At 39.6% G+C, this 16,304-nt stretch overlaps 1 protein-coding gene across 1 annotated transcript in view; it reads left to right on the top strand.

Annotated features, from left to right (window-relative positions):
* Positions 1-16,304, top strand: part of septin12 (septin 12) — a 91,601-nt gene that overhangs the window by 15,160 nt on the left and 60,137 nt on the right. The window lies entirely within an intron of this gene.

Below are 16,304 nucleotides of genomic sequence, written 5' to 3'. Positions count from 1 at the left end.
GTGATCCTGTCATCGTGATTTTCTTTTAACATCTTGCAGATGCTTTACAAAAAAAAAAACAAGACAAATTCCCCTGGTATCTATAAGTTGTTAAAACAGCGACAGTGATAATGACATCGCATTGCCTGTCATCACCACACATCCAGCAATGAGATACACAACTCCCACAGCCAAGTTGTTTCCTCCAGCCCAGCTCAGCAGTTCCAGCCTCGTTTCCTGTAAACGAAGATCAGGTGAACCCATGACATTTTTGTTCCCTAAGACACTTTACTCAAAATCAGTGCAGTTTTCAATTCTGTTTCTTACTTCTGTTCTTTCTAAACATAACAATAGCAATAACAAAGTCCTTAGATTTTTTTTAAACCATTAGTTCTTCATTTTCGTTCTCATGTTTTACACTGTGCTCTTTGCCCTCCATTCATAAAGTAAGGTCTCCTGTTTTTGTGACTGATAGGTGGTAGAGCAGCAGTTCCCCGCTGTAGTCTCTTTGGATCACTTTACTTTCTGTTTTCTGGTCCTGCCGAGTTCTAAACTACCTACCGCGTTCAAAAACGATTTGGTTGAAAAGTAATTTCATCTTTTAACACTAGAATTACAAAGTATCTCGTTACTAAGTTCTGGAGATTCTTGGACACCCCCGAGTCTGCGCTTACAGGTTTAAGATAGCTGACTGGAACCCACTCTGCCTTGGCCAGAATTCAGCCTTACTTAAGGGTACTTATGAAACCCAGGACAGAAGGAGAAAAACAGTTTAAAAAGAAATGAGATAGTTGAGATAATAGTTCAGTTAATGGCTTAGTTAGGTGGTTCCCTGAAGACGCTGTCTGAACCACTAGGGTGGAGTACAGGCAGTGGATCTAGGCAATGCACTAAAGTAAGAAAGAGGCAAAGTCAATCCTTGGTCATATAGCAAAGGAACAGCAGAAGCCCCAGTTCCACGTTAAGATTAGCCGTGTTGTGGAGAAAGTAGGAGTGATTATTGAGAGCAGGCCAGTGCAGGGTGGCAGAGGTGATCTCCGTGATAGCAGTGTGGAGGGTCACGTGCAGCAATGCAAGCAGTGGCCCTCATGTGTGCTGGAATGTTAGTCTTGGATCCCAGCCAGCCCTTTTTACGGAGTGCAATTTACCATTTCGAAGTGGCAGGAAGGAAAAAAAAAACGGAACGCTTCTTGGAACGTCTGCTAACTTGGCTATATGGAGCTGAAGGGACTCTTGTGTGCTGTCAAAAACCCTCACTTCTCATTTATCTTAGCCGACGCCTCAATGGGCTCGACTGTCCTTGTCTTTCAAGAGCTGCTTCCTCCTGTGGGATAGAGGCGGTGGGCCTGAGGTTTGAGAAGGTGCTTAGAGACGGTGCTGGTGGTCAGGTCATTCCAGTTGATGAAGATGATGTGCTCTTACAGAGCTTCATTTAGCAGCTGTATGTTTTTCTCCACAAATGAAATATTGGTTATTTGCTAACTGCAAAACGCAGGGTGTTCATTCTTTACCCATTTTATCTGGAAGATGTTCAGTATGTTTTTTGCCATACTCAATTCAATTGAATTGCTATTGCCTGTACAGTTAATGTCTAGCCCATGGTATACTCATTTTCTATAAGATTCTCGAATGAAAAGTCATTTTTATTTTATTCTAATTAAACAAAAACTGCAACAAATTACGGTATATAAAAGTTATCTTTGTTCTGGAGCAGCTTGAGGGTAGGTTAAATGTTTTGCAAAGCAGTGAAAACCCTGTTTACAACATGATTTGTGCTTGGCGTTATCAGTGAATAAGTAATTGTAACCATTACTAAGCCTGTTAAAACAAACACCCTTAAAAAGGTACACAACAAAAATTCTTAGAATTATTCTTTATTGGGCAGTAGGTATAACCCACCAGAGTCTGTAAATACAACTCACTAGTTTTGAGAAGAAAGGTGATTAGTACTGTGGGAATGAAGGTTTACAGGAAATAATTAACATCTAAGGAACAACTTAATATCTGCAAACAATCTGAGATTCTCATGCAATTTTCAAGGGATTGAGGAACACCCATTATTATAAATAATATTTCAAACCAGTGGAAAATAACAAGGAGCCACAATGCCTCTGTTATGTAAACGTATCTTTCAGAATTGTAAGCAGTGTTTGAGTTCTACCAATTACCAGCATTGTACAGGATTTTAAGATAAAGATACAGTGAGCTGGGTTACTTGATCAGTTTGGAAGGCATGTTTCAGGGCTAACTGTGACAGTGCTGTATTGTTCGTCAAGATTGTTTTTATTAAATTGGCGCCATGGGATGACTTCCAAACAATTTTTTTTTCTGGGAATACCACTTATCTGATGTCACGCACTGAAAAAGGGTGCCGCGCAAATACCGACAAAGACTGGGATATTTTGTTTTCTGTTTTTTTTTTGTCTTTGAGTCGTTTTTCACTTTAAAGAGGAGTGTGTACTTTGATACCGATAGACTGAAGTGAAAGAAATAGAACGTGTCAGGAACAACTGAGAGGTACGGGGAACTGTAACTGAATCCGAGCCTGTTCCACAGCACCATTCACCTGGCATTTTTTAATCATGTCAGTAATCCACGTTGTACTTGCGGCTTTTGTGGAAACAATAGTAACCCTTAAGTGAACCATGGCTGTTTCCACAACATTATTTGGCAAAGGCAGAGGAATGCATTCAGTGGAGATTAATATATCTCCACAGCTCTGAGGTTTTCCTTCTCATGCAGTTCCTCATTATCACTGTCAACATTCTTCTCAAGTTTGCAGAAAACCATGCTGCATTGATAAAGTTTAAAATACTTGGAGGACAGTGTATTCCACTGCAATGATATGTAACTATGCTGCCTCTCCTTAAATGATATATACAGTATAATAGCAGTTAGATGCATGCAGAAAATGTGACTGGTTCGAACGGTTTACTTCAGTGCAAAATGTAGAGAGAATTTGAGTTCAGAACAAGATAGTACTGAATTTCAGAAATCATCCTGGTTACTATGTCTGTCTCCACGTGTTCAAGAATACCCATTATCACAATTAATTATACAGCTGCTTCTGGCTAACTGTACCTGCATTATCCAGAATACATTGGAGGAGTGACATCAGAACAGAACAGTAGTGCACTGCTCTAACACAGCAATGACAGCAAATGCTCACCAAGAAGTGAGTTTAACCAGTGCATGTGTTCTGCTCAGCTCCTGGTGATTATAATTAAGTTAGAAAAAATAAGGTTGCAGATTCTGAAATAGCTGACATGCGTGAAGTAGAATCGCACGTTAGGAGTAACAGTGTGGCTTTCCTGCGTCCTTTCACAGAAAGGCTAATCACTGAATATTGAAGGAGTAAGTGGAGTGAGTTGTGTATTCTTTTTCAAACTCCCCAGACATCAAGTCCTGTGACTGTGAAATTCAATAAGATAATCTGGCTGGATAAGGAGGCTATTTTGTATGATTGAATCACCAATCAGAAACAATAGTAGCTATTACAAAGCTCTGGCAGTTAATTAGCATGGCAAGAACATGTTTGTATATCCAGCACAAAAACTCTCTGTAGGCACACTTTCTTTTTCCCACATTACATTTCCCCTTTGGGAAAGGTCCCTTGTGGTTTTTATTCTGCTGTTCTTGCTGACTGGTGTTACCCGAAAGCAGGTTTATTCCATAACTGGAATTGAATCTTCTGAAAGGTTCAACAAAATGGTTTCATTACTTTCAGGTGGACTGCTGCAGTAATCCTTTTCGCTTATCACTGCACGGAGCTGCCAAAACATCGCTGAGACCTCAGCTTTTATTAATCACTCACCTCTTGAGTAAATCAATCAGTGCTAAGCAGGTTTATATTGTTTCAATTAAAATTCCTGGTCCTGGCCAAGGCCTGAGCTTTCTATGTTGGTATTTCTACACCCGTGACTCCAGTCCCTCTCTCTCAGCCTCTGCTGGGCAGAGTTTAGGTCTGCGATGATGTATTCCAATATTTATCCCAAACAAAGACGTCACATGATAACAATAATCTGAATTTTGACATAAGTGAATTTGTGCCTATTAATGGAATAGCTGATCAGAAATGATTTAAATTAATATGCAACGGGAGGGGACTGTTTAACTAATGAGTATCTGCTTGTAACATTTCCCTAACACTATTTCATTTGAAAGCAGAAGTTCTTCAGCCTGTATTTTTTTAAGCCATGTAGCGAAAAGAATTACCCTGTTGCTGATGCATTTTTAGCAGCCAAAGGACTTTTCAATTTTCATAAACCTGCAAAGAATGCTTTCTTCTTTTGTTTGACATTCCTGCCTGAACCACTTTTATTTCTCAGTAAATAGCGATAAGGATCACATGGATGGATGTATCATAAGACTAGTAATTACAGTGCAAAACCCTCTGAATCACTTCAAAGGAAATCAGTATCTGGTTGGATTGAAGGGTACCTTCTATTTTCATGTATTCAGACGAAAAGATGTCAGTGGCGCTCCACATTGCCTCGAAGGATGGAATTTAAGGATTGCGTGGTCCTAAAGCAGGATGCAGACATTAATTTCTAAGACTTCTCTTCCACACAGTCCTCTTTAAACTGGTTTTTCATTCAATAAATGAGGAATCAGGACTTTGTTTAGAACGATTGTTGTGTCTATCCTATTTCTTGAGACTGGACCCGAAAGGGAAAAGTTGCCACATGCATAGATGAAGCTATTCCTTTTGTTTTGTTTTTCCTTAGTTTAGTTAACTGTGAATGGCTTGATGAGGTCCATGTGTTCTCCCTGGGATACTAGAGTACAGTAATATGGTCTATAAAGCCTCAGGTTTTATTATAAAATAAAAAATCTTTGCCAATCTATGGTGCATTTACCGTAACAATGTGGTGACGTATTTTATTTAATATTTTGTAAATCCCACATCTATCAGGAGCTCCATTCCATCATGTAAGTGGTGAATTTTAAAACGCTTGCAGTACTCGTTCTTCCTAAACATTTAGAAAGTTTCCTTGTACTGTGATACTCTGTCCAGGAAGTGTGGAAATTGGCCAGGACAAACAGATTAACGTTTTACCATACATTTGGACAGAAGATAAAACAATTTTTGCAGTTCTAAACTGAGGTGTTGCCCTATTTGCTAATCTATGCCAATTTCAAACGCTACACAAAATTCACATGCGTCTTCAGGTGCAGCCTTCTCTTCAAAGGTATTTTAAAGTTGGTGAACACTGTCAAATCCTGAAAGGGATTAAATTCTTCCTTTCCCTGTAATTACACAACCATAGTTTGTCTGACGGCTATTGAAGATGTATTTGATTTTTGAACTGCCTGAAGAATCTCAGTCTCGGATTCGCTGGAGGTTTGTGTCTCAGTTAACATGAACCATGACAGAAGTGTGCATGCTTTAAGAGGATATTGTTTGTGGTCCATATGTTATTTTGGGCAATTTTCATTTCAACTGTTTATCGATGACTTCTTATCTTTCAAGCAAGAATGCATGCATACCTCAATGACTTCGAAGACCAGGAAAATGGACAAACTTATCAAAATTAAGTAGCTATAACTAGCTCTTTAACCTGTCTTTTTAGCTATCTTTCTTATCATCAGGTGAATAGCATGAGTAAATGTAAAATGCTCAGTGCTTCTGTATGTAATCTGCCTTTGATACCTTCTTTGCAAATTAATCAAACCAATGAACAGGAACATTAAATCAATGTTTATTCTTTCTGGAATAAATCCCATTAAAATATTGGCATGTAAGAGGTACTGTGAAATATATGTAGATAATAACGGAAATTGAACATTTTTTCTCCTGTCGGCAAACTTTCTTATATATTTTAAGAAAAAATGAAGCTGTGTGATTCCACTCGGATCTTTCATCATGCAATTGTTTGTGTTACTGGTGGCTGTTTAAACATTTATTTTTCATTTAAATCTAAATTGTATTGAATTTAAAAATGACAGGGGTGTCAGTACATGCTTTATAAGTATGATGCTGTATCTTAGTTTACGGTGTCTTTTGTAATGTGAAACATTGCATAAAAGCTGTCAGATAGAGGTCATGGTGTTTTTCCATTGGCTCCGTAGCTCCGTAGTATCACCAGCTTATTGTAATTTTCAGGCTGTGCCCCTTGTTCATTTACACATCAGCTAAAAACCATGTCTGCCTAACACAAAGTGTTGGACGTTGCAAATATTCAGAAATCCACATCTGGTGCAAGGAATTGACCTATATATATAATGAAAAATAATTTAAAAAACCTTTCCTGCTTAACATTCCTTAAAAATCTGTTTGAGGTCAGAGATTTTTCTTGCTGAGTTCCAGGAATGACAGCTGCTCAGAGCTGATTCTTGATCAATGAGAACTGTTGGATTGGAAATGAGATACCAATGTCTCCTTACGAATATCGTACATTCATTTGTCGGTTAGAGCATTTTTGGCTTGACATTATCCTTCTCGTATGGTTTTTAAAGCTTAAAATCTAGAATGTTTTCTTTTTTTTCTTCATAGGCATACACTGTCGACAACCTTTACAGCATGCTTTCCCTGTAGGCAGTGACTGACTGCAAAAAAAAATGGTTTTGAGATTTGTTCAGATCCAGGAAGGGCATTCTTTTTTTTCAACATGACAACATGTTTTCTGAGCAGAACTTTTTTGGGGGAAAAAACAATGTCATATTTTCATCCCCTCTATCAGAGAAGATTGCAACTGAAATCACTTCCTGAGAGGGGAGAAGGTCTTTGTTTATTGCCATGACCACACCATTGAATTTGGCTGTAACATTAATTGAAATGAACTTGAGGGAGCTGCTGAGAGCTGTAAAAATATGCCTTTTAATCTGCCAGATTCTGCATTTCAGTGGGGCTTCTTTCTGGCTAGCTCCAAGACATTTTTTAAGATAATTTCAGAAAATCATGAGCAATAAAAACATTATTCACCATTTGGATTTGCCAGTCAAAGCCAAATATTATTGCTGAAGCTGACAGGAAAGCTGTTATTAATTAGCACTCCTGTCTGTACAATAGTTTGCAACCACAGTGGTTCCTGTCGCTTGCCTGTGCTCCAGCACAAGTCTCCTCTGACCAAACCCCGATCCCACATTTGCGTCGTAGACGCCACATTTTTCGATTAAGCGTCTTTTCAGTTGTTTCCAACTAATTGTTTCCTGTCACAGAAAAATAACCCATCTCCCCAGAAAAACATCCTGGATGGAGATTCTCCTCGCTTGCCCACATTCCATTTGTTCCTCTGTTTGCATCCACTGACCAAAACCAGATCTGTCAGCAAAACAAGGCTTGGGCTTCACCACATCTCTGAACCGGACACAAGGAGGAAAACCTACAGGATTGACAGAAACTCCTGTGTTTACATGGGGGAACTTTAGAAATCACGTAAAAAACTGCCTGGACATTCGCCAGCAAAAGCAAAATATTAATTTACTAAATTTCCAGTTTGAAACGGCAGAAGTCTGGAGCTGTAGGTCCCATAGGCTTGCAGTATTTTAAAGCAGCCTTGTGGTTTTAGTGGGGCACCAAATACCTGGTGGTTTCTCAGTCCCTCTTTATCACGATTCCATTTTAGTTGTTGAGACTCTGTAGTTTCTAGGTGATCAGTCACTGCAGAGAGCTGGCTGTCTCCTAATCCTCTATGAACAAGAAGTGAATTTGAGCTCGGTTTGTAGTCTGGCAAAGAAACTGAGTCTCAGTCGCAGGTGGTGCGGTCTTGTTTGTTTGAGATCATACTTTCTTTTTGTCCCTTAACCAGTTGCTTACTTTGGAAACCGTATGCTGAAACAGTGAAATGGGAGTCAGCCAGCAAACCCCAGCTGGAAAACCAAAAGAAAGAGACGAGTATTTTCACTTTCGGAATCAAAGCTGTGAGCATGCTGTGCGAATGAGTTTAACACGTTTATCCTTTGTGTGTGAACGGAGCCCAGAACTGGTGTCACTCTCCCAATCACACCTCCTCTTTCTGCGTCTCCTCACAGCTCTCCTGCTCTCCTGGTTCATGTTGACTCTTGCCGAGAGCAGGCAGGAGGTTCTGCACTCTCCTATGGAGCACAATTTATTCTGGATTTAATTACAGTGATTGAGGGAATAAATTCTTCGCCAGCAGATGTTTCAGTCACCCTCCCCTGTTAACCTTTTCAGTTCCAGCACTCTTTCTGGGAACTTTTTTTTCAAATAGCTTTTCTTACTCTGAAAATCAAACTTTCTTAATGTTCTCAGCTTGAATTGAAACAATGTATGGCGTCATTTTCATATATGGTCTAAACTATCAGCTCGTATATTTTGGGTTTTATTATGAATTTTTTTTATTTCAGGGATATCATTTATATATCATATATCATTTCATTGGGTTCAAGTATCATTCTTTGAGGAGTATAAATTACTGAGTGTATATATATATAAAAAAACAATAGCAGGATAAAAAAAAAACACTTAGCAGTGAAATACCTGGAACAGATTACAGTTGAACATTTTAGTTTAGATTTACATGTGCTGTATTTCCAGTGGGTTGTTGCAGATCATTATTTTGTTGTAATTATAGAGATATAATACAAGCAGCCTCATATTTAAACTCTAATAGTAAAGTGCGTGTGTGGGGCCGGCCTGCTGTAGGTTCATACCCGTGTATTTTCTGTTTTTGGCAGTGTTTTAAGGTAAATCAGATCTCATTTCTCAGTTTTCTGGATGCATTCCCTCCTTCTGCATCTCTGGTATGAGCTTGTATTGCTTCGGGTCTCATCAGCTGTCATTACACAAGAGTGAGCTCTGGCCCTAGATAGTGATCTTCTTGGTAATATTCAAGCAGCTTCATTTGAAGACATTCTGTTGCAGCAGTGTTTGTACAAGGCTTGAAAATCTTATTATTAATCAGCGTGTGGCTTTTTAGTTTGTTTTGATTCTTTTTTTAATATCCGTAAAGCTCATCCTATTTTGGTTCGATGAGCCGATGATTGATGATCGGTGTGGTTGTAGAAGTTAAAAAAGTTAAAAATCTACACAGATCCAAAGCAGGCATGTGTAGGACAAAATACACATTTTCTCCTATTAATGACTAAACTAGGCATTCTAATGTCCAGACCTCAGGAGCCACAGTCCTGTGGGTTTTCTGTCTCTTTAAATTATCACCAGCTGAGGGCTATGAGAAAGGTCTACACTGGTCCAGTTAAGCCTTAATTGGATCAAATTAACCTCTCTCCCTGGTGCAGAGATGTTTATCAGTTAAGGAGACCAGCAGGAATCCAGACCCCAGGAATCGAATTGGGATCCCCTGAATGAAACATCAGTTTGAAAATATTAGCTTATTAGGTTTTGGAAAGTTTTTGGAGCAGTGCTGTAAAATGAGGTGAAAAGTGCCCTGATTTTGTATTACTTGTGTCAAAACGCATTGTAGAAGAGAATGTCATCATTGTGTTCATTAGTTCAATCAAGGTTTTGATGGTCAAAAAATGGTTGAATGTGTTGGAACACATTGGGTTGTATACTGTAATTTCACAGCCACTAACATTTAGTTATAGTTTTTTATAACTAATAGTTGTAAAAATGATTTATAAATTTAGCACACAGTGGTGTGTTTTTTCATTAGAAATCTCAGAAATGCTTTTGGATAGATGACAGCTTTTATTGAAAGCGCTATTTTTGGTTTCTAAATTGCCTTCACCAAAAAAAGTGTGGCAACATCCAGCAGTTTTGAAGTGTGGGTAATCTAGGGTCATGGACTTGAAAGTAAAAATAATGAACAGGCAGGCTTTTACTCTTTCATAAACCTTTGGATGATTTTAATCCTTGGAAATTGACCATCCACTTCAAAGATTATTTCTCTTTTTGTGGGATTATTATGACTTTAGGCTCTTCTTTATACAGCTGGGCACCATTTCATGTTTGAGAAATTATCACTGGTATCCTAATTTAATAACGCTTCAAACTGTGGCTTGAAACACAGACAAATTCTTGTATGCTCAATGCTTTTCCTTGGGCAGTGTACAGTATTCTGCTGGAATTCATTATAAATGTGCTGGAATATTCATACAGTAAAACAAACTGTCCTTTAGAAGCAAATTCGACAATGCTCTGAATGAGTTTATTTTTAGAATTTCGGGGGTTATAAGTTTGCTCTCTGTTGCTAGGTTTTTGTTTTTGTCTTGACGTTGTTAAACATCCAAGTTCTTTGTCTCTTCTTCACTTTTACCCTTTGAGATATTTTGCAGGAGCTTGTTAATTATGCATCTAAGCTTGCTAATTGAGCCCTGCAGGTCAGTACGAGAGCTGGGGTGATATTCACAGGACAGTGCAGTACTTCACAGGCAAGTGTGAATGTCTGCAGGTATGTAGAACTGGATCCCTCACAGCAGGCTCTGTAGGTCTGTCAAGGGGACATAGGAGTGTCGGCTGCTGTCTCCCTTACTGTGTTGAAATTCAGCTTTGCTGCCCATCTCGAAAACGTATGTGTAGGAAAGGTGGAGGCGTGTACACACGTATTCACTGCAGTTTTTTTTCTCTTCTTCTTTAAAAAGAGAATGCACTGAAATGTGATTTCCAAAACTTCTAAGAAAAGTGAGGCAGGACAGCTTTTCATGTCAAGAGGCTGCTCATTTTGTATAAAGAAAGGCTATAAACAAGACCAGGCCACCCGGCCCATCTTGTGCACATTTAGGGAGCTACTGAGCCTGGAAGGATACAGGAGCTCTCATTTGACTTCCTGACATATTCCCTTTCCTTTCACTGCGTTGATTTATTCTGTCTGTTTTATGTTATAGGTCTTGCAAAGTCAGGTATTGCGTTCCACTGGTAACTGTGCAGGTGCTGAGCTGGAGGGTATGGACTGGAAATGGTGCTGTTATCAGCCGGGTAGTGCTGTGCTGCTGACAGCTCACACCAGTCACCAGGACTCCGGCCCCATGCTCTTCTCCTGTGCATCCTTATACACAAAGCGCTAGCGCTGATCTCCCAATACCTCTTCCACAGCTGCATTTTGACATGCTCCCTTTCAACGCACTCCTGCTTTCAGCCACCCTCAGCACTATCTGTCTTCTCCCCAGCTTCGCAATGTTGAAGGGAGACGGAGAAGCTGGAACGCTGAGCACTCAGTCCTGCTGGGAATGCTTTGTGCCAGCACGGTCAGGCGAAGAGCCTGCAATTTAGGAGCTAAGCAGCACGTCATCTTTCCTCAGTTTCCAAACTATTTCTGTTTCCATGAGAGTGGGGAAGAAAACGTGAGAATGTTTTTGCTGTAAATGTGTGCTTAACTGAAGTAAAAAGCACCCCCCAACAGCAGTTCAGAACAGGTGCTTGGACAAAACATGGGGGTTATCCTATGGAGGTCAAGGTGAGGGTCGATGGGTGTGCTCCTGTTAAATCCTTGCTGTTCTTTTTTAATGAAATCTATTCATTTGAAAGCTGCGCATTAGCAAATTTGACTTGAATTTGAAAAGAAACAAGGACTTGACTGGCTTTTGCTGGAGCACTTTTGCGAATGCGAATGAGTCTCGCCAAACACGGCTTTTAGACTGTTCGGCAGTGGCTTGATAGCACTTGATAGTTTTCCAAAGAGAGGTCTGTTTTGGTGCCAGAGGAGTTGTGGATTTTTTCAGTCTGTACTGGGAAGGAAAAAGGCCTCAAAACAACATGTTTATTTTGACAGTTAGACAAGCAGGAGCTTGAGTCCTTAAACCCCTGTCAGTTAAGAGAGGAAGGAGGTGTGTAATGGTCTCATCAGGGCATATATCCCTCCTGAAAGTACGAGGGCTTGTAGGATTATATTCTAAGAACTGTTAAGAGGCCTGAAGGCCTGGGTTTGTGTCTTTTGTGTGATCACTGTGAATTTTGATTAGGCTTTGTTTAAAAGGCTTTCTTGCAATTCCCCCACCCCCCAAAAAAATCAGAAGTTCTGCAGTTTTTTGAGGTGGACTGCAATCTGTGCGGCCGAAATCTCTGAAGTAGGTGTGGTTTTGACCTTGTCCCTCTGCTTCAGACATTTTCCTGAATGCACTCTTTAATTGTACAGCTTTTTTGGAAAATGCATGGTAATTATGTTGTATTTTTTCTGCCTTGGTTTGCCTTCAGGAAATCTATTCTCTTGTAAATCTTCTTTTTTTTTTCCGTGTGCGTGTCTTTGTGTGTTGTCTTCAGAGCCACAAATTACTGCAAGATTACTTAATTGTTTACATTTGTACAATATTTGGCCTTACACCATCTGGTTGGAGGCACTTTGGTGGTCAGTGCACCACAATGAGAGACAGTAGCTGCACTCAGAAAGCAGAAACAAAGAAAGAGACTAAGTAACTTCAACAGAGGTAAATCCACAATGAGGCATGGCCTGATTGATGGGATAAAGATCGATTCATCCTTGGATGGTCCTCTCTATCTGTCCAGAAAGCCTGTTCTATTAAAGTGGGATTGTAGTGTTGTAATGCCTCATGATCTCCAACCATTGAGCTTCAGTTACAGGTTCTGAGGTATATCATCACCACTAGTGATTGTAAATGAATTCCAGCTATCAGTGGACTACACGCATTGTTGATGAGTAATATCTGTATTACAACATTTACCAAAACCCAGCTGGCAATTGCAGATCCTGATTTTTCCAGGAATGAAAAGCCCCTTAGCAATGCCATCAGGGGTTAAATTTTGTGTCCCATCAGTAGCCAAAAAATAAAAATATATTCTCAGTAATAAGCAAACATCAATGGGCCAAGTGAGGTCCAGTAGCTCAGTAGCACATAACTGTGCTACGAAACTAGACGATGCAGAACTGTTCCTCCTGCTATGCATTCATGCCATGCATGCAATCTTCTTGATTGCATTTTAATAGAAAGGTGAGAGCCTGATTTTTATCTCAATATCTGCATGAGCTTTTATCTCAATATCAGCATAAACTGTGATGTAAGACACTAGTCCGTGTTGTCCTTAGAGTCTCTGGAAGTATGCATTTAACTAAATAACATGCTGTAGAGAGCAATCTTGTAGTGTGTGTGATGGAAAACACATGGTCTATGAGGGCAGCAATTCTAAGGTAAACAAAAGCATTAGCAGAGTCTACCCTGTGGAATTCTATATACTGTAATTAACAGCGAAACACAAAACAAGGACACGTGTAGAAACTAAGGTGAAGCACATTTAAGACCGGTAAGGAGTCACAAAAAGGTTCTAGCTGTCTGAAACAAGAATACCAGCTCTATTATTAAACCAACACCTTGGGTTCTGGAACAAGCGTCCTAGCCATGTTCCTGAAGCCAGGGCCCTGGCTTCTTTGAGAAAATGGGTGGATGAGGCCCTCAGCTCAGTCAGCTACTGAAAAAGCGTAAGGGCTGAATGGCCTTTTCTCGTTTGTAACCTTTCTTATATGCTTGAGATGTTCTTGAAAAGTATTAATGAACAAGTTTCACCAAAAAATGTAGTTCTGCAAAGACATGATTTGACCACTTTGTTCTCAGTATGTTTACCCAGAAGTCAGTGAAGCTCTCTACTTCATTGTGCTTTAGATCAATATGAAGCTGTTGTCACATGTGGCTCCTGAAGTCCTTTTAGATAGAAATAAGGTATTTAAAATAAGGCCACATTGTAAACAATGTTAATAAAACCTCACAAACTTGTGGTTTGCAGGAAATCTGGAAACAATGCACAAAGTTTAATAAGCTTCTGTGAGCTTTTTAATGGGTGAAAGTTATATAATTTACCAGATGGAAAAAATGTTCCGTACATTGACACGTTTTTACTAAAAAACCAGCTGCCTGAAGGCAAGTCTCACAATAAACCCGGTAATTCACGGAGAAAATCTTATTTAAGGAAATGAATTAATTGTTCTTGGGGAAAAGAATTTTTGCCTCTGGGATATTGGGCTGGTTCCTGGATGAGAGATCTTGGCTCAGGGGATGTTGGTGTCAAGGTCGATTATCATGGCTGACAGTCGTTCGGCACAGGCTGGGAGCAAGATTCCGACAGGAGAGCCACTGTTGGATATTATAGCACTTCCTTAAGCGCTGCACCACTCAAGATATTTTATGGCACATTAAAGTAATATTTCCCTGCCAGAAATATGCATAATTATATTTAGAAGAATTTTATAAACACTCTTTTTCTGAAGTTCTATATTCTTTGTCACTGCTTTATTGCTGGAACGTCCTGTTTTTACTGTTTTACTACATGTTATATATTTGTTAAAATCGCAAGCGCCCAAGGAATTTTTAAGAAGTGCGTATGGTTTAAAAAAAAATGAAAAACAGAACTGTAGATTTTCTCCCAATGTTGCTTTCAGGCTCTGATTATACCACCAGGTGCCCTGGCTTCCAGACAAACAGTCTGGGGAGCCCCTGTGTGTGTTCTTTGCAAGGGAACCCAAGGTTTCACGGATCACTGAGAGCCAAGGAGGCCATTAGTACAACTAATGGCCTGTATCTCCACTCCTTGTATGTATAGATGTACTGCTGATAGGGCAAAAGGACATCATTTACTGTGAGAGTAGAAGCCTATTGATAACCACTCTTCATTTCTTCAAGTAATGTAAATTGGAATTAGACTTTCTTTTTCTTTCTGTTTACTGTATCTGAAGAGAAGAAAAATGTTTGGGTGTTCAATGAGCTGAGGAGAAACAATGACCCAGAAGATGCTATATCTATTTTTTTCAGAAATCTAGGAGTAGCAGGGCTACTGGACGCCTGAAATTAAAATGTGGCTAACTTCCTGGGCTGTGCCCATGGGACTGAATTCTGATTACAGAGTTCATGAAAGCAGGAATCAAAAATCAGGAGATTAGTAAGAGGTTAGTCTGCTGGACACTTCCAGTCATGTTATTAGTTAATATGTTGTATACTGTCTTATCTTTTTTAATTGAGAACTTCTTAAATTGGTTTAATATCTAGGAAACACAAATCTGTTTTTGTTTTTTGTTTTTTAAACTGACACTACCTGGATTAAAGGTGCATACATTTGCTTTGTTGCCCTCCTGATAATTAGTGGTTGTGTTTACATGTGTGAGCCATATATTTCTATCCTTCATGTCTGTCTGCGGCAGGTCACCCGCTGAGCCACCCATCGTGTGAGAGATAGCAACTCTGAATTTCATCTGGTCTGCCGAGCTGTTTGCTGCTGGATTTGACCAGAGGAATATAATGACATGCAGAGGGCTGGCAAAGGCTGACAGTAGTATCTCGAACAGCAGTTTGAAAAGGGGTGCTTATGTTACGGTCAGCTTGGGATGAGCTTGGGATGAGCACCTTGTGGCTGCTCAGATCTTGCAGTTACAACTTGTTAGAAACTCATTCCACTGCAGTGAGTCACAGCCCACTTTGCTTTTCTTTCACCACTAATCTCTGTTTGTTATGGTCGGAGGAGTGTTCATTGTATAATCCCTGAAGAATGTACACCTTCAAGGGAAGCTCTGCAGGACAGCTCCAGGGAATACCATGGGGAATGCCCTGGGGACATTGTCGTGACAGCTCTGCAGCCTCATTTAGGTTTAGTGCTATTTCAAAAGGACAGTCACATATTCAATAGTGTATTTGTTCTTCTGTAAATGAAGACTCTAAAGGAGTCTCTGCCTATGAAAAACAGGACAGTGAGATTATGTTTATCATCCTTTATGTAATGGGGATAATATGTTAATTTTTTTTTTACATCTGCCAAACCAATGCAATGTCTCCCATTGCAGTCAGCCAGTATTACATTAATGTGTAGGTAGACATACTGATGTATAGATCCAGTTTCTGTGAGAGGTGGCACTACCAAGGTATTTCCTAATCCTGAACAGCCTGCTCAGAAACCAGGCTCTCCTGAGTGTCCTCCTGTCATGTGTGTAATTTCTTTTAAAGTTTTTCCCCCTTTCCAAATGAGCACCTGGAGAATGATAACAACATTCTACAACAAGAAGTGAGTTCATGAATCAGATGTGCAGCGTTTTGATTAGTTGAAAACATAAAGGTACCATGTTTTACGGGAAAAACGTGACGGAATGCTTGGTGTTGAATCTGAATCAGACAACATTAAAAACTGAGTCATTCTAAATTAGAGGCTGGATCTCACCTGATGTTTAGAGCCTTAAAATGACCCCTTGTTAAGCCTGTACTTTTTGTTTTTTGAAATCTGATAAGGCAGCTTTTCACCCGTTGACTCACAACACTTCTCTCTGATAATGTCAGGTTACAACCTCATTGTAACTTGAATTCAGTGTAGATGAGTGCAGGTAACAAAGAGTGACCTGTAAGTAATGTGGTAGTTCTTTGTGAAAGACACACTAGCACTTAAAGAGTGGATAGTTCCTTTATTCAGCTTAGTTGAGCACATGTTATTAATTGCCACTGATAAATAATACATATGCTTACTTTTGCCATCTCCTAGC

Source organism: Atractosteus spatula, chromosome 18 (genome assembly GCF_055471065.1).
Source record: "Atractosteus spatula isolate fAtrSpa1 chromosome 18, fAtrSpa1.hap1, whole genome shotgun sequence".
NCBI lineage: Eukaryota > Metazoa > Chordata > Actinopteri > Semionotiformes > Lepisosteidae > Atractosteus > Atractosteus spatula.
Note: the sequence above shows the minus strand (reverse complement) of the source record. Positions and strands in the feature narration are given on the sequence as shown.